The sequence below is a fragment of the Ambystoma mexicanum genome, chromosome 9 (genome assembly GCF_040938575.1).
Source record: "Ambystoma mexicanum isolate Mex_15411 chromosome 9, UKY_AmexF1_1, whole genome shotgun sequence".
Lineage (NCBI taxonomy): Eukaryota > Metazoa > Chordata > Amphibia > Caudata > Ambystomatidae > Ambystoma > Ambystoma mexicanum.
The window spans coordinates 808,669,902-808,689,728 of NC_090931.1; positions in this window are offsets into that span (position 1 = coordinate 808,669,902).

Below are 19,827 nucleotides of genomic sequence, written 5' to 3' on the forward strand. Positions count from 1 at the left end.
GATTGCTTAAGGGAACTTATATACCTATAGTTCATATAAGTGTTAGTATCATCATTGGCTGCCGCTTATTTGGTAGGCACCCCTTGAACAACCTCTAACTACGTAGAATACTGATAATAGTATGATACCAGCAGCGGATAGGCTTCTGCAACAATGTATGGTCTACCAGTACATAAACCCTCATGATTATTTGGAACTCTCTTCCAACCTTGGACATTTGGCTCGTTAGTAGCATGTAAGCATCGAAACCTAGGTATGGGGGAACAACGTCAGACAATTGCCTTTCTTAGCTAATTTGCCTACCATCTCTCATCAGTTAGGCCCTAAACCAAGGCTTCTTCTCTGTAGTGACCTTGCTGCGTGTTCAGAACTTTAAAGGGAGTGAAGGTACATTGTTATCTCCATCTGGAGCTTTATGAATAGGCCTTGTCTACTGGTCTTACACCACGTCTGAAGAGACCATGATTTTGTCCATTCTTTCCTTCTATTTAGTGCTATTTGATTCAATTTCACTGGGTGATATTACTCCTCTTGGCCTCTGTGGACTTGGTTGCTCTGTCCTGCATGTACTGTCTGCATCTTTGATTATTCAAAACTTGGTACTCATGATTAGTCACTCCTTTACTTAATCTAAGCGAAAGTTGCTTCTTGCTGTGGCATCGTTGATCTTGAGCCAAGCAAATACCCTTTGCTCTTGCACAAATCTGTAAACCAGCGCCTGTCAGCACTCCAGCCTTGGTCTCTCTCCTCAAGGCTTCTTGCTTACTATTATATAATGCCGACATACGTTTTCTCAACATGTCTCCTTTACTCACGTTATATTTTCTACATTAGCAAGCTTCTGCACTGTCTTATCTACCTTGCACTTCTGCGTATATACATCTTCTACATCTCTTGTCACTTATCTTCTATGTGTATATGGTTTTCTTCTTATTCGCATATGTGTTTATTTAGTAACTTTAGGCACATCTGCATTCTCCAGATATCCATGCATTAGGTTTAATGTATCCACGTATCTTCGCCTCTTTATGACGTCACTTCACACCTTTCAGACCTTACTTATAGTTCTTCAATGTCGATTGGTATCTGCAAGATCATGTCTACCGCCTCAATTCGAGGATACATTTGATACGGTTGTCTGAGTGCATAACATCTCTCGTACCTTCAATGTGGTATTGGGACGATACCATGTGTCAAACACATTGCTCTCTTGCTGTTCTTCCAATATGATGGAGGTGAGGCGGTGGGATCCATGGACAACATGTACATCTGCCTCTCTACATAACGTTTGTCCATTCTTTGGTTCATTGGTGGGGAAGGTTCCTTTAGCTATAATACCCAATGTGAAATAATAAGCCAGAGCAAAGCGATTGCCTTAACCATGGGCCCTGGTGCTGTTATCGGCTGTTCCAGCCTTTTGCTGTGGGTGTTATTGTTTTTCGCAACCCAGGCTGGTCCCAGAGGTACTACTAGTGTCTTTTTTTCCCAAGAAATAATCACACCTGCTGCGTGTATGCGGATCGCAGGAGCGTTGGGCAAAGAAATGGAAGACAAGCTCCAGAAGGAGGTGGACTTTCATTTCTGTGATGCAGGAGATGGGGTCCAGCAGTGAAAAGGGAGCAGAGGCGAACCAGTGACAGACATTTGGGGACAAGCCCCACAGTGTGTGTTGGGGAGGGTGGGCAGTGGATGAAGTAGGCAGGAGAAGATCGTGGGAAAGGTTGTTGGGGTGCAGGGACACGGGAGTCTCTGGGAAATGTGCAGGCCGCAGGATGGATCCCGGGCTTGCACCATGAGATTCAGCCCAAATTCCCCAGTTGTTAATGTAAATTTCATTCAATCATGATGAGACACATGTGTTCTGTGCATTCCAATGACAAGGAAACAGAGTATATGTTAACATTTTGGTTGTTGAAAAATAGTTTGCATACTTATTCCACCATTGGAGACTCTTGCCTAGGAGTGTTTTTTTTACATGTTGCATAAGTAAAAGGTACCTACTTCTTACCAGAAAACAATCTCATTGAACTCCCAAGGACCCAAGCAGTAGCTTGGATAGGATGGGGCCACGCCTAATCTGCTTATGGTCTTTCCACTTCCGCAAATGTCATGGCAAGGCTGAAAAAGAATGGTCTGGGAGGTTGCCCAGTGCAATACCAGAGGTTAGGATTGATTCAAAACCTTGCAGCCATCATCTTTTTATTTTGCTGAAGACTCACAAGAGTGGGATGGGTATTCCCAGTCATTGTTCCAGAGCTTTGTTCCGGAGATCCAAGCTGCACCTCATTGACAATGCCCAAAGAGACTGATTTAACCTACCAGTTCTGGTTGGACTGATTCTTTTTGGAGTGGGACCAAACTTGGTTTTCATATCGTCATTCCCCTTCTGTAATGGTATCTAAAATGCGGGTCTGGAAGATTTCCAAGTGCAATGCCAGAGGTTATGATTGACTTGAAACCTTCAAGCCATCATATTATTTTTTGCGGGCACCTCTGAGGTTCTCCAGTCATCATTTGCTGGCATGGTGAGTCTCACATTTCCTGATCTAATATTCTGGCTCATGTGTGTGTGTTTGGCCAGTTCCACAAGATTATTAGGGCCAGTGCTCCTGCAGGTGTTGGGTATAGTGCTCCAAAAGAGCCAAGGGAGTTGTTTAGAGTGTGGGTGATTCGATCCATGTTTATCTTGTAATCCTGCTGAGCATTTGCATTTCCATGGGAGCTGCAGTGTAACCTATGTTGTAGTATTCTGTTGTGGATAATATCAGGGCTTCTCTTTTTTCCACTTGATAATACGTGGCCAGTGAGGGGCATATCCTCTCGGGCAATAGGAGCTTAGGAATTAGCAATTTCAAAATAAAGGACACATTTGCTTAAGTTTGACACCTGTGCAAACATTGCACCAAATCTCTTTTGCACCTTAACTGCTGCTTTAATAAGGAAGACAGCAAGTAGAAATTTTGCGAAGGCTTATAATGAGGCAAACTGTTTTTCCAATATTTTTTTCTGTTTTCTTAGTTCAGACCACGCAAAGAAATAACAAAGATCAGCTTATTGTAAGTCTGTGGCCAAATCACTTTGCTCCACTCAGTACATCGGTATTAAGAAAATCATTATAGACTGTTTGCAGTGTACGAACTCCAGCAACACCTGTTTGCTCTATGCTGGTAAATGGTCAAAATAAATCTGCATAAAGAAAAAATACTGAAAATGAAGAAGTAAAAATATATGTGACGGAAAATAGCTAAGGAACAAATGGAGGAAACAAAAGTACCCTAACTCTAATTGTAATGGGGGTATCAACCCCCAGCCCCATCATACCACCAAGAGGACCGATGCCACTCAATGAAGCAGCCCAACAGACCATAACCAGATGACATCACCAAAGTAATCATGAAGAGGCGACATGGGTGACCACACAAACACACACACACTTAGATACATTAGACTTGAAGCACATGCATTCCTGCACGAAGCTACACAGACACTTAGGCTGCATTAATCTTATGCACGAGGAACGTGCTTATGACTCACTTAGCTAGTTGCACAATAATACACATGAACTGCATACCGAAGCTTAAACACAACTAATGTGAACAGTCATGTAAATCAAGATTGAAGCCACAGCTGCATTGAAATGAATGGAAGACACTGTAGAGGTTCAAGAACACAGGGAGAAGCCTGACACACTGATTTCCCTGAGAAACGCATACCAGACTGGCAGTGCAGCTATTGTGCACAGCTTTGTCAAGGACCCCAAAAGAGAGAACATTTGGAGTCAACAGAAAAGAGAAGACACTTGCAAGGGAAAGGAGCTGAGAATTCACATAAATGCAAGCAGAGAAACTCATGTTTACGGTCCCTAAACACGTGATCGGAACCTGGGAAACAAAGCCCATTTTTTCAAGCCAGGCATAGACCGTTGTTCCCATAAAACCGAAGACAGAAGATACAAAAATAATACAGCATGACGCTGGAAGCTGCAATGTCCTTGCTCACAGCCAGAAGGGTCAAAGAGTGATAACCTTATTGGGAAAAGGCAGCACTCTGGGGTCCTCCTCCCCACCTCCCATTGTGCGTATGTGCTGGTTGCTTTCCCAGGCTGAGAAGGTCTGCAATAACCAATCCTTACCGACCGTGCACGCTAGTTCACACTTGGTTGCAAAGGCCAATAGAAATGTGCCAGCCTGGCAAGCTTGAATTTGCCACATCTTGTAGGTTGTCCCAGACAGACAGAGTTACCCAATATGGCTGGACCAATTAGATAATCTATCCCGTATAGAATGTATGTTTTTTAATACTGTTCACCCAATCCCGTCTCATCTGAAGGTTTAGAATGTATCTTTTGTTTGTGATATCTCTGGGGCTTTAAACCCCCATGACAGTCCTGTTACTGTGAGAGACAGCTTTGGAAATCATGCAATATTTTCTTTTCAATCCCTATTGTAACAGCCTTTAATAATCTGAAAGATTTTTCATATTTTTGCACTCTTCTGTGTCAGAGTGCGGTGCATTTCACTGGCCCAGTTCCTTTTCCTTAACTTCAAATGGTAGCAGAGGATTCTTGCTTATGACTTTAACAAACATGCTGTCTCTTCCGCATTCCAGCCCGCTCTCCATGGTACGTCCAGAGGATCAGAAGGTTGAGTGGCAGGCTGTGGGAGCGACGTCGTTCGATGGCTTCTACAGATCCATGGAGTTGTACGTTTGGGAAAAGAAATCTGACAAATATTGGGGAAGGGTAATTGTTCTTTGTGCTTTGTTTTGTGCTATTGTGAAGAATCCCTGTTTCCAGGTGTTTTAGCTATGTTATGGATGAAAAAATACCAAAACAAGTGTATATGTTTTCTGGGCAGCTAGCTTGGTTTACGGATTAATTATGTATGGATCTCTGTGTCTAGGCGCGAGCATGGCTCGCTCAGGTCACAGAAGGTGGTTTCTTAGTTTATCTAATAGTGATGTATTCCTATATGCAGCAGTATAGAAGAAGGACCACATGCTTTTGGTATTCCCTGTGATTTGAGAGGCAGGAAGATGGGCGTGTGTTATGTCATTTGTGTTTTTGTGTCTTGGGGTGTTGTAATAATTGGGAGTGTACTCGAAGTATTGAGGTTTTTGCCTTAAGCTTGTGCCATCACATATGAGGTTGTTGAATAGAACATGGTGCGTTGATATGGGAGAACGTTCCTGTAGTGGGGCACAGATGTGGTGGTGAGAGAAAATAAGGAAAAAAGAAAAGAAAAGAGAAACTGGAAGAATTTAGAAACAGAAGGCAATGGTTCCTAACTTGATGAGGTGATGTTTACATTTTCAAGGAGTGTTATGCCATTTGGGAGGAGCCCGAGAAGCACGTAGAAGAATGGTGGATTGGCTTTTAAGGGAAGAGGTTAAAGTGAAGGTGGCCTGTGGTGACTGGTGTGCTTAGGGTGCTCCTAGATATGTAGACTGTGTGTGTGTGTGTGTGTGTGTGTGTGTGTGTGTGTGCTGAGGAATGAAGAAATTGTGTGTGTTCTTGTTTTGACGCTGTGGCTGTTTGTCTAATATATATTTGTTTTTTTGTGCTTTAATGGAGTGTTCTGCTGTACAGTGGAGAGCAAAGCCCCCACTTATTTAGAAAGGGAAAACAAGGGAACAAAAAAAAAGACAAACAAAAAGCTTTTGTAAATGGCTGGCAGGAGCCCATATTTCTGTCGAAGATGGGCTGTGTGCACACAGCAGCAGGGGAACAGGGAGGGGGGATTGAAGCAAGTGAGCTGAATCTAGCTTAGCGAGCGAGAGCAGGACAATGAATTGAGCATTTTGGTGGGTAATTGAAGTGTGATACATTGGGTCAACCCCCAAGAAGCAACATTTTTAGGTTGCAGGGGTATGGGAGAAGTAACACACACAGATATTTGAATCTAGGAAGAGAAGAGAGAAGCAACACACACAGATATTTGAATCTAGGAAGAGAAGATTTTTTCTTGTGAATCTTTACTTTGATTACATGAGAAATGATGGCAATGCATTAGGGAAAAAAGCATGAGACCCAGGCACTGTATTGGCTGGTATTGAAATGCAAGGTAAAGGAGATGCGTTTTGCTGGCAATGATTGGTTGTTAGCTTACATATGAAGGTGAGATGGCAAGCTCCGAAAGGTGGTTTGAGGGAGAAGGATAAATATAAATGTAAATGTCAATGTCAGAGGTGCAGAGAAGGGAGTTCTTGGAAAAGGTGGGATCTTAGGACCTTTCACAAGATAGGGAATGGCTGGCATACAGTGGAGTGTGCGTATAAGATGTAATCTGGGCAGCAGAAGAGAAGAGGGCAATGAAGTAAGTTAATTAAAGAGGATGAATCCCTCTTAGTGGTGTGATCTGAGGTGCATAAGGTGAGTGCAAGGAAAGCTAGATTGGAAAATTATGAGATTTGGACTAGAATATATAGGAATGAGTAAGGGTATAGAGGATGTGTAAAGGTGTGTATATATGACTAGTGCAGATTGTTGGATAAGACAGAACCTAGGATTTGCAATTCATTTATATATCAGGGTGAAGCTAAATATTGTTTATGAAGTGATTTTTTGACTGACATTGCTAGTGGAGCCAGTACTATGATGGGTGTGATGACATGTTTTGAAAAATGTATTGCTAATGTAGGGTTTTATGTGGGCCGGGGCACATCCCTAAAAGTATCTGAATACTGCCCCAGAGCCAGGACTCATTAGACTGACTATTCTTATTAAGGATTTCATGGAATATACTGATAATTTTAGTTTTTCAGAGTTTTTTTTTTAAATCTCTCTTTATTAGTTTTCCAGTTCCATAACAAAGAATGCATCAGGCAATGTCATTGCAACCTTGCAAACAGAAGAAGACGAAGAAACAAAACAGGAAGAAGAAAAGACAAGCAATAACTCCCCACAAGAGAACAAACCCCCTCGCCCCCCCCACCTCCCACCCACCCAAAAACTCCCACCAGGTTCTCGATGCATGCAACAGAGCACACCCTAATGACAGGGATTTCACCTACGATACAGTGACCTGGACGGTCTTCATAAAGGCAATGAGCCAGTAACCAATAGGCCAGCATGCGGCAGAGATACTAAGCAAAATTATAAAACCAATAAGCTTCAACTCCTTTCTGGGGCACCATCCTCAGTATCCTGCGGCGAGAGGGCATCCTCAGAGTCCGACTCATGAGCCATATAGCTCCTAAAAGGGTGCCATTAGTCCTTGGGTCGACTATTAAGGGGGATTGTTTGGTTGTATTGGGACTCTCTACGCTCATACAGCGACATGCAGTTCACCCATTGATGTATTGACGGGGCCTTAGGAGACCCCCATGCTCGTGCCACCAGAGACTTAGCAACCACCGAAGCCATCCCAAACAGTTTTCGATCGCTGCTTACAGGTAAATCTGCCCAAGACAGCACCCATGTTTCTGGAGTCAAAGGGATCGTGATCTCCAATACCTGCCCCATCACCTCAGCAACAGCACCCCAAAAAGACTGGACTTGGGGACAGGACCAAGCTACATGGTAAAAATCAGCAGGGGACTGATGACATCTCTTGCACTCCAATGACCGAAGGGGAAACAGTTTATGCAAAGTCAGAGGAGAATAATACAGTTGATGCAAGAATTGAAAGTGAATCAGGCGAAATCTGTTAATACTAGAGATCGACTTAGTCTGAGCACGTATACCATCCCACTGATCGTCAGATAATGAGCAAGCCATGCTAACCTCCCATTTGGCCCTATAGGAGGAAGAGGGAGAGCTCCCAAGCCCCCGAGCCAGACAATACAGGGAAGAAATCACTTTTGTAGAAGAGGGCGGGGCCACAATATACTCTAGAACGTGAGAGGTCTCTGGTGCCTTAGGGAAATCAGGCCATTTCGATTTCAGTACCTCACGGAGGCAGAAATATAACAACTGTGTGATCGGAGTCCAGTCGCCTCTCGCCTTGAGGTTTTCCCAAGTTATGAATATCCCTTGAGGTGCTACATCGCCCAGAGTATGAATGTGCAGGCTCTTGAAATGCTGAATAAAGATATGTTCAAATGTAAGAGGGATCCCCCGGACCCTATATATGGCCATCTTGGGTGAATACCACGAGCCCATCCCCACCAACCCCGCCAGGCTGTCCCAGGCCTTGAGTGTAATCTCCAACGGCTGATCCTCTGACCTCAAATGGTGATCCCGTACAGCCCAGAGGAAGCCTCTAAGGTCCGACGTTTGAGCAATTGACCTCTCCAGCTGCAAATGCAGCAGATCGTTCGTTGGGGACCACCACCAAATCGAGTACTGGATCTGTGCTATTAGAAAATAGAGGAACAAATTGGGAACCTCGAAACCCCCCTGGGCATATGAACTGTACAATGAGCGCAGAGAGATACGGGATCATTTCCCCTCCCAGATCAATCTAGTCAGCATAGACTCTACACGATTCCAGAATGATTCCAGGGGCCATACCGGGACGTTGTTAAAAACATACAAAAGCTTCGGTAAAACAATCATTTTGGCGAGGGAGATGTGAGCCGCCTGGGAGATGTGAAGCCGAACCCAAGAATCCACCCATGTTCCAAATATTGCAAGGTAGAAACATAATTTTCCTGAAACAAAAGCGCTGGGGAAGTGGATACCCTGATACCCAAATACCAGATTCCCTGCAAACACCACGCAAAGGCCTCTCCAACATCCTGTGGGGTGACTCCCGACGTAAGCGGAAGTACCTCTGACTTGGACCAGTTTATCTGTAGCCCAGACAGGGCACCAAACTCAACTATCTCCCTCATCACGGGTTTCAGGTTTGTACGAGGATGTTTTATGTATAAAAGTATGTCATCCGCGTAAAGTGAAATGATAGATACATACGACCGGAGTAGCACCCCACGATGAGAGTGGAATTCTCTCAATACACAGGCCACCGGCTCAATAGCCTGGGCAAATAAGAGAGGGCAAAAGGGACAGCCCTACCTAGTACCCCGAGAAGGATAGACAGGGGCGGATTGAACCCCGTTTGTATAAACCCGTGCCCGTGGAGCCGCATATAGAAGGCAAATCCAGGCAAGATACGTAGAGCCGATGCCCGAGCGGCGCAGGACCTCGAACAGGAAAGGCCATTCCACAGAATCAAATGCCTTTTCCGCGTCCAAGGCTACCACGGCAATCAGAACGTCCGGATTCACATTGTGCATCGTAGTAAACAATCTACACAGATTGTTCTGCGTGGATCGCCCGGGAATAAAACCCGCCTGGCCGGGGAGGATTAGTGCTGGCATGTGGGGGAGAAGCCGATCCGCAAGTAGCTTAGCAATGATTTTATTATCAGTGTTTATTAATGAAAGTGGGCGGTAGGAGGAGCATTGTTTCGGATCCTTGTTGGGCTTAAGTAATACAGTGACCAGGGCAGTACGCGTAGACTCAGGGAGTACCCCGGTGGATGCCGCCTCCTCGAACATTTTACATAAATGAGGGATAAGCAAATCAGGGTATGCTTTTTATAATTCAGCCGATATCCCGTCCGTTCCTGGGGCTTTCCCATTCGGAAGAGACATAATCACCCTATGGAATTCCTCCTCTGAGAGGGTTCATTGAGAAGCCAACCAATCTCTGAATCCAGCCAACCCAAGGCGACCCTATCAAGAAAGTCGGTAATATCGTCATGCCCAGCCGAACCAGTAGCAGTATATAACTGCTCGTAGTATTGGCGAAATACCTCGTTAATCTCAAGCACATCCCTGACAAGCGGACCACCCTGGGATTCCACCTCGAGAATAGGCTCCAAATGATTCTCCTGTCTGACAGCCCAGGCTAGGGTCTTACTCGGACGATCCCCCTCCCCATATCTCGATGTGGCCACAGGATCGCCCAAGAATCTCTCCTCGTCATCCATCAGGGCCTGAGCCTCTCGCCCCCTTGCTGCAAGAGTAGTTTGTAGATCTGGTGAATCAGCGCTCCCCTGAAGGAGTTCCAGGTCTCTGATTTCCCTCTCCTTACGCATTATCGCACCACGAATACTCTTCAACACCCCACCTTCCCGCGACATGCACCAGTCCCGTATAAACACCTTAAAAGTTTCCCAAACCACCCCAGGACTGGGAACTGACTTGGCGTTGAACTGAAAGAACTCAGTGATGGCCTGGCGAAGCCCCTCCCGGAACATCAAATCCTCCAACGCTCGGGCGCAAAACCTCCAGCGAAGCTGCTTCGGATAAGATGGTGGTCCCTTAAATTTTACCAGCACTGGGGAATGGTCCGAAAGGGTACGTGGGAGAATATCCACCCTGACCAACCCGCGGGCCAAATCCGGGGACATAAACACATAATCGATTCTGGACGAACTCCTGTGTACACTAGAGTGTAACATGAACTCCCGAGCATCGGGATGACACCGTCACCAAGCATGGAACAGGGGGTAATCGACTATAATGGATTGCCATTTTTACACCGCATGGGGGATCGACCGTTGAGTCGGAGCCGACCTGTCCCACGTGGAAGAGAGGGCCACATTAAAGTCACCCGCCCACACTATCTCATAACCCAAAAATAGTCGTAGATGCTCCAAGCATTTTTGGAAGAAATCGGGAGAGTCATAATTAGGGCCGTAAATGCTGATAAATATAATAGAATGGTTCGCGATCTCCCCACCCACCAGCAAAAAATGTCCCTCCTCGTCCACCACTTGTTTGTGGAGTCTAAATCCTAAAGAGCGATGGATATAGGTTGCAATTCCCCGGGAATGTGTGGAGTAAGAAGAGCCATACCTATGTATTCCCCAGCCGAAAGAGCAGGGAGCTTGCAACCCCTTCCCAGGTGTGTCTTTTGCAAACATAACACATTTGCCTGATGATTCCTGACAAAATTAGATATGAGGCGCACCTTTTTCGCATTTGTGAAGCCCCGAATATTCCATGTAAGCAGAACTATGTCCAATGGGACAGGGGAACCTGGCCCCGAGGGAGAACTCATATCAACCAACCATGAGCATATGTTAAAGGAGCTGCAGTCGCCAAAATAACAACCAGGGAGCAGCCATAGGAAACCTCAGTCTGTCCGGACGTGTCCAAAGCGCCTCCGCTGCCAACCAAAAAGCTCATCCCTCCCAACCCCTGTGTACGAATATATCTGGGCGACCACCCCTAACACCAAGAGAGAGCCCCAACGGTTGTGCAGTCAGGTCTGAGTCAATTACTCGACAGGTAGTACCACCAAATATGAACCAGCCAAATTCTCCATCTGTGCATACAGAAACCTGGGAACCCGCCCCCCAAACAAAACCCACACAAAACCAACAAAATACCAAACCAACCCCCAAACCCCTCCCTCCACCCATGCCAGAAACCCCAATCTACTGGCCCCCTCATCCCACCCACCACCCTAAACCCCATAACCTATATGCAAGTCCAAGCTAAGTAGCTGCTGGGCTCGGGGGGAGGCTGGCGGCATCTGCGGCTCGTAAAGCTTGGAGGCTCAATTCCATGGTTACACGTCACAGTTCGAATACCCACCAGAAAACAAGTTTAGTCGGTACAGTCACAACTCAATGGAATGTTTACATAGCTATCCCACAGGACCCATAATGCATCCTTAAACAGTCCCATAAGCATGCCAATTCGCTCCCAATCATGGGGACATCGGAGCAGGAGGCACGTGGTCCGGAATGCTCGAGGCAAACCTCTCGGCAGATTCAGGTTTAGTGAAAAAGGACACCTTACCATCATGCACCACCCTAAGTTTAGCGGGATACATCATAGCATAGCGGACTCCCTTCTTCCGCAGCATGGCCTTAACACTTAGAAACGGTTTCCTCTGATCCTGCACCTGCTGGCTAAAGTCAGGAAATAAACGTATTGTTGATGAACCCCATTGCAGGACCTTCTTTTCCCTGGCCACGCGCAACAGGTTATCCCGGTCACTGTAACTGAAAGTTCGGGCTATAATGGCCCTTTCCGGGAGTTCCCGGGGGGCGGCCTGACCACCAAGGAACGGTGGGCTCTTTCAACCATAAACATATTCAAAACCGGCGGATTATCCAAAACCTCCTTCAGAAGCTGTTCAACAAAGAGTTCCATGTTATCAATACGAGTGGTCTCAGCCACCCCGGTAATCCTTATATTGTTCCTCCTCGATCTCCCTTGCAAGTCATCATTCTTCGCCGTTATTTTCTTAACAGCCTGTTGCAAAGAGGTCACCTTTCTTTGGAGAGCGGAGATCTTGTCTTCCCCATCCCCAAGCCTCTGCTCTGCCTCCGCCATCCAATCGCACAGCTTCTCAATTTGTATCGCCGATACATCCACCTTACAGGTTAGAGCATCAATCTTAGCTCCCAATCGGTCAGTACTCCCCTTAAGGGCCAGTGAGGTTTGATTTAAAGCAGACATATCAATCTGAGCAGCCCCAGACTCCTCTCCCTGGCCGGCAATTACTCTATCTGCTTTGCGAATTGCTCCATCTTTGCTTGTTTCTTGGGGTTGCCCATTCTTGGAGGATACAGGGGACCACAAACAGTAGCCGTACTCAAGCTGCACCAGCTTCAGTCAGGGAGAAGAAAAACTCTCCAGATCCAGATTTCGCAGATTTAAGGGCGTGAACACCACAATTTGAGGGCAAAGGACCCAGTTCCGCCCGCAGCTACAGTGTTGAATTCAAAGTATTGACCACTCAAGAATGGGGGCTTCAGGCGGACATCCTTTCCTAGGTTATTGTGGCACCAACTTTACAAAAAGAGTAATAGTTGGATAGGAGGGTCGGATTAGCTCACAATGTTTGCCATACAGAGGCTAATGATGTTTTAGCATGATCTAACTTCATGTGTCTGGCCCAGTTAGTGGCTAACGTGGTGTCACTGAAGGAACATGGAGTTGAGAGATGCAGTGATCTGGACCGGATACCAGCCCATTGGATGGGGCAATTCTTCAAAGCTTCATCACTGTTGCATATGCCCAGTGTGGGGTAGATCTTATCATCATTGTCCACAGTTAATTAGTCCAGACAGGTGGGAGGGAGGGTGCCAACAACCTGCCCATGGGCCCTCCCATCAGGAGTCCAAATCGGAGGTGCCCCAAGGAGTTCAGCGATCAAAATACGGCAATGAGAAAAAAATATAAAAAAATTTAAAAAAAGGGGGAAGAAGGAAAAAAGAAGAAGAGGGGGGGACTTTCACAGAGAGGGGGGGCACTCCACCACGTCCCCCACCGGTACGATACTGCACTTTAGAGAGTGCCTCTTGCCACAGATGACAAATGCCCCCGACTGCCCCACAGTCCTCAGGAAGCCATTGCCAGGTGTACATAAGTGCACAATGTCACCTGCCATCGTGAGGGAGCCCCTAGAGCGCAGGCGAATATAATACAGAAGGGCCGCTCCACTCACCTCCACGGGGCCATGACCCCCCGCCCCCACCGCCTCCAATGTTCCAAGCAGGGGACCCGGTGCAGACCAGGCCCGCAGCTCTGAGCTGGGGTGCCAGGCCGCGGAGCGGACAGCAGAGCCGGTGCCAAGCGCTGTCCACCACCCCAAGACCCGAGCACAGTTCTCCTAGCAGCGGCCGCCGCCAACCAGCACACCAATTTCCATGCGGCTGGGGGGATGGGCACATCAGATCCACGCGGCCACAGCAGCACAGGGCCCAGGGGCTGGACGCCGCAGAACGACACCCGCAGCCTTTGAGCCGCGGTCCAGGGATTTCCCTCTTGCTCCGCCGCTACTTAGATAAAAATCCGAGCCACAGCACATGCGAGTCAGCTCCGATGGGCGAAGGATCCTTGGCCTCCAGCAGAGTGCTCTCAGGCTGCGGCCATCTTCAATGCCGCGCAACAGCACCCCCCCTTTGAGAGGTATTTTTTTAGGGCAGCAGTGTAGAAGAGCAGACGTGCACGTCACTGATAGACCCCACCGCTCATCTCCGACCAATTAATATAATCAAATACATTTGTTCTGATCCCCCCAGTTTTTTAGGCAACAGAGGGAAAAGTCACTCAAAGTAATGATTGTGATGGAATCTTTTGGGATCCACATAATAAAGGGTATGTTCGAGAGGGAGATGATGCTAATTCGCCTCAATCAAAGGATCCAATATGCCCGGGAGACCAAAGTCTCATTCTCAATTATATGTTTGAAGAGGGGAGGCCAGAGCCACTAAGCAGAACTAGAATTCTGGCTTTGCTTGGTGAAATTCCAGCTCTCTGCCTAATTGCATCAAGAGACATTAAGATTGTAGATTGTATACATCTTTTACGCTACTATTATGTGAGGTTAGTAATTCATCTACACTCATGCGTGACACCCTCCTGAAAGAGACAGTCAATCTTCAGAAATTGGGCTATGACTTGATGCCTTTTGTAATTGAAATGGGACACGAGGAACAGAGGTATGAGAAGAAAAAGATCTTGAACACAAACATCTCATCTGACCTATTTAAAAAGGAAACCCGTGGGGCTGACAGGAACTCTATAAATAATCAAGAAACGAACTAGCATTGGTTAGCATTAACACCAAGAGAGTCTTTTTGACAGCTGAAAAAACATGAATCAGCAACTTTAGTGGAGTGGCTAGCCTCGATTTTCTATCCTGGCTTCTCTAGACAGTTGACCGATATAAAATTGGGGGAAATCTTGTACAGGTATGGCATTATTTTTATACAAGAGACCAGGTTGGTGGGGGTGCACATCTTTGATGGATACGACATAACAAGTCCTACTGCAATAGGGAGGAATTGCAATAGCTCTTAGTACTGGTAGGCCTGATTGAAGATGCAAAATCTGACTTTACAGATTTTGTCAGAACGGGCTGCACTTTCGGGACGAGAGGAGTGGTGCGCACTGCGACTTGATTCGCTGACATGCTTGACACGCTGCTACGTTGCTACATCCTTTCCTCTAGCATCCTTATGCCGCTCAATTGCAAAACGAGGACGGACGGTGCTGGTGTTGCTGATGCTGGGGAGAATTGTTCTTCTCCTGCTGGCCACACTTGCTGTTGCTGCTCCATCTGTCGGCAGCTGGTGGCTGGAGGTTGCGAGGATGTCAGCGTTCAGCTTTTGGGTACCTTTGGATATCCTTGGCTTGGTTAGCCCCCCGCTGCACTATCACATCATTGGAAGGTAAGCCCCCTACCCACAATCCCTTACTGAGACTGCTGCAGCGAGTGCAACTGGTGGTGGTTGTTGGCGGCCTCTGGTTGCCGCCGCCCGTGAGCCCCCCACCCCCCGTGACAGAGAGACACGGAGACAGGAGTGCTTCCAGTGTGGGCTCCCCGGTGATTGTGATGTCACCGGGAACGCCCCGTTTATTTAACAGCGCACGCGACGGAGTGCACGTCACTCCGTCGCGTGCGTACCCTTAAAGGGCAACGCCACACTCCTCCTTTTCCATAACAACAAATTGGAAACAGGAGGGACTAAACTATCACACACTTATGAACACACCACTCTATCAGTTCCCCAAACGAACCCCCATTTATTAACAGCCACCCTGGATCCCCCTCGGGTACCTGTCTTGACCTGACCACTTAACCCCGGTCAGCCATGCCAGCTCAGTCCGTAATATAGTCTGTGAGACGGGCAGGTTTCCCACGCCCTGTTCTCAGGGGGTACCTCCTGCCAGCGTCCCTGGCCGGTGTCTCTTGACCGGGTCTGCCTCGAGCGGGAGAGTCCACCGCGGGTCCTTCTCCCCCACCTTCATCCAAGGCACCTTCGCCCTCGCGGTCGTCCGGGTTATCCACCCTGGGGTCGCCAATTCTCCTGAAGAACGAGGCATTCCTGGTGACAGACGATGTCCCGTCAGAGGCTGTTACCATAGAACCCTTGACCGCCACGACATCTAAGGGAGCGGGTTCATACGTGAGGGACAGCTTTCCATGTGGGTGGCGATTCCTCACGAGCACCTCATCTCCCAGTGCGATGTGTGGGGGTCTGAGACCCCTCCGGATGTTTTCCATCTGTGTCCTGATTCGTCTTTCCTCTTCGACCTGCTCATTGTCAATGACGGCAGGGTCCCTGTCCCCCACCTCCGGTATGACGTCTCTCGGGCACCTCTGGAACAGCGCCTCCGCCGGGGCCACACCAGTGGACGTGTGAGGTGTGGTCCGGTATCCCCGCAGGAAAACGTATAGGGCCCTCTGCAAGCACTCGCCCTTGCCATGGGCAATCCTGAATACCTTGTTGAGGGTGCGCATCATGCGCTCGGCCTCCCCGTTTGCCCGAGGCCACAGAGGGGTGACCCGCCGATGTTGAATGCCATATTCCCTCATGAGCTCGGCAAAACTCTCGCCCTGGAATGGTGCCCCGTTGTCAGAGCACAGCACAGAGGGTAGGCCATGGGTGGCAAAGATCTTCTCCAGCGCCACCACCACGTTCTCAAACGCGACAGACTCTATGAACTCGACTTCTGGGTATTGAGACCACTCGTCCACCACAACCAGGAAATGAGTGCCCCTCGACGTGGACCCGGAGTCCGCGTGCACCACTTCCCATGGCCGAGTCCCCCTGGGCATCGCTTCGATGGATGGTTCACGTTGGGCCGGTGCTGCAGCCTGACACCATACGCACGACGCCACAAACGCCTCCACCTTCCGTTCGAGTTCCGGGAACCACACTTTCTGACAGAGGCGAGCTTTGGTTTTGGGCGCGCCTTGGTGGCCCTGGTGCGCCAGTGCGATGACCTGTGCAACTTTGGCCTGGGGTATCACGATTCTCTCACCCCTCAGTAGCAGCCCCGATTCCGAGAATGTCAGTTCTTCTCTCACTCTCCACAACTGCTCGAGGGCCACTCTGGCTTCGCATGTCCTGCGTTCCACAGCCTCCAGCACCGTCTTCCAGGTGCCCCTCTGCATGGCTTCCTTCAGGATCGCGAAACATTCGTCGCCTTTTGATGCAACCTCGAGCTCCTCCACCTGCATGGAGTTTGGGGTGGCCGTCTCCACGACTAGGCGGACGTGCTCGTCGGCTTCCTCCGTGGATGCAGAGTCCTGCGAGTCCCCTCTGGGGTGTCGAGAGAGGTAGTCCGCCGCGTTGTTAGCCCCGGGGCGATATATCAATGACACTCCATACTCGAGCAAAGCGAGCATCCAGCGCTCAATTCTCACTGGTGGACGGGATGATGAGCCCGCCATGATCGGCAACAACGGCTTGTGGTCCGTGACCACAGTCACTGGGCGCCCCAGAATGTAGAGGCGGAAATGTCGGCAACCCCACAGCACCGCCAGGGCTTCCCTCTCAATCTGAGAGTATCTTTGCTCGGTGTCGGAAAGCGCTTTACTGGCATATGCTATGGGTCGAACTTCCTGATCACTCCCCACTTGTGTGAGAACCGCCCCCAGTCCGTACGGGCTGGCGTCCACCACGATCTCCATCTGCAGGCTCGGGTCGAATAACGCCATGGTGTCTTCTGCCGCCAACGCCCCTTTTATGTCGTCGAATGCCGCCTGCTCAAGGGGGCCCCAGTGCCAGGTGACGTCCTTCTTCGTGAGCGATCTCAATGGCTCTGAGCGGGATGCCAGGTTCCTAATGAAACGGCCACAGTAAGTAACCATGCCCAGAAAACTCCTCACCTCTGCAACATTCTCTGGAGGACGCGCCTCTTTTATGTCCTTCACTTTGCGTGGATCCGGCGACACCCCATCCGCCTTGAAAACGAACCCAAAGAATTCGATCGTAGTTTTCAGAAACTCGCACTTGTCCTTGTGCAGGGTGAGGCCCAGCGAGCGCAGTCGTTCAAAGGTCTTGGCCAGGCGTGCCAGATGCTCGGTCTCCGATTTCGCATACACCAAAATGTTGTCACTGATGTTGAGGACTCCATCCAGATCTGCTAATGCCCCTCTTATGATGTTTTGGAAGACCTCCGCCGCGGAGGACACCCCGAAACTCAACCTCTTGTAGCGGTAAAGCCCCCGATGAGTAGTAAATGTTGTTATATAGCGGGACTCGGGGTGCAGGACCACCTGATGATAGCCCGCTCTCAAGTCAAGTTTGGAAAAGAACTTCGCCCCTTGCAGTTCCGCTATAATGTCATCGATGGTAGGGGTTAGGTGTCGCTCCCTCTTTATGGCCTTATTGGGAAGCCGCATGTCCACACAGATCCTCACCGCCTCAGGCTGTTTGGGCTTGCGCGCAATGACAATGGGAGACACCCATGGGGTAGGGCCCTCAACCTTTTCAATGATGCCTAGCCCCACCAGACTGTCCAACTCTCGATCCACCAGATCCCTCAGGTGAAACGGCACTCGTTGGTGTTTCAGCGCCACAGGTTGGATCGATTCATCGATGTGGAGTCGTACCGGCTCACCCACCAGCTGACCGATGCCTTCAAACAGTGCGCCATGTTTGGCCAGGAGTACCTGAATGTCTTCCAAGTATACTGAGTAGGCGAATGTGACAATTCCCAGTGCCTCAGCCACGGCACAGCAAAGCAAGGTGTTGTCGCTCACTGGTGTGACATAGAATCTGGCCCGAATGTCTGAGTCACCATACTGAACATCAGCCACGAATACTCCATCCAGAGGCAAGGGCTGATCCCCGCCGAATGCGAATATACGGGCTCTCGGCGCGGTCAGCGTGGGTGGGGCCTGCATGGTATCATAATGCTGCCTGGCCATCACATTCACGGACGCACCAGTGTCCACTAGCATCGGGACAGAGTCTCCATTGACAAGCACATTGCACCTGGGCTGTCTCTTGGAGCGGGATTTCAGCATGCTCACGCTGGACACGAAAAACACGTTTTCCTCATCCTCTTCCTCTTCTTCTCCTTCCTGAGGAGTCCCTTCTCCACCCTGGTCTACCTGAGCAACGTTGGACGTCCTTTGGGGTCGGAAGAAGCCGGCTCGAACTGGCCCCCTCGGCACTATCTTGGGAGCTGGCGACCTGCACATTCTGGCGAAATGGTCAGCGCCACCGCATCTACCGCACTTAACCCCAGTCGCCGGGCATTCAGCTGGGTGCGGGAGATCATACCCACAGTTCGGGCACGAGGAAGTCGTCCCTGGCGGGCGCGGGCTCTGGGTGTTCATGGGGCGCCTCGATCCGCGGCCTCTGCCGACCGCGCAGACCTCTTCCACTCTGCCTGGGCGGGCACTAGCTTCCATCCTGGTCGCCCGCAGTTCCGATACTTTGTGGCACCTTCCCAACTCTAGGATGCGGGGAAGGGTGATCCCAGGCTCGCGCAGTATCTGGCGCCTCAGTTTCCCTGAGACACACCCCTGAATAAGTTGGTTGCGAATCATCACCTCAGGGTCGTTCCACGCACATGGCGCTGCCAACCTCCGCAGCCGCACATAGAACACATCCAGAGTCTCGTCATCCTTTTGTCGAGCCGTTCCCATGAGAAAACGTTCATAGTCCGCATTGGCCATCGGCAGAAAATGATTATGGAGAGCCTCCTTAGCCGCCGCAAACGACCCATCCACCGGCTGCAGGGACAGAAACACCTCATGCACTGCTGGACCAGCGGAGTACAGGAGAGTGGCCAGCTTGCCGTCATCACTTGTCTCCATCGTGGCCCTGAAGTACATCTCCAGTCTATCCATCCACATCTTCCACCTCTGTCCCAGACTTGAAGGAGCACCCAAGATATCAAACTCAGGCATTGGCTGTAGGGACCCAGGTGGTTTCGGCGAGGGTGCAGGCGGAGGCGCAGGAGCAGCAGCAGCAGCTGCAGCAGCTTGACTCATGGTGGACAGCGCACAGGCACCCCAGGAGTTATAATGAATGGGGCCGCAACTCACCACCAGCAGTCAGGTTCGAAGTCTGCCTCTCACCAGGCGCGCTCTCGGCAGAATTTTCCACTCCAGCCAGCCAACAGACCATGAAGTGTCCAAAATTGAGCAGGGGAAAAAAAAAACCCAATATG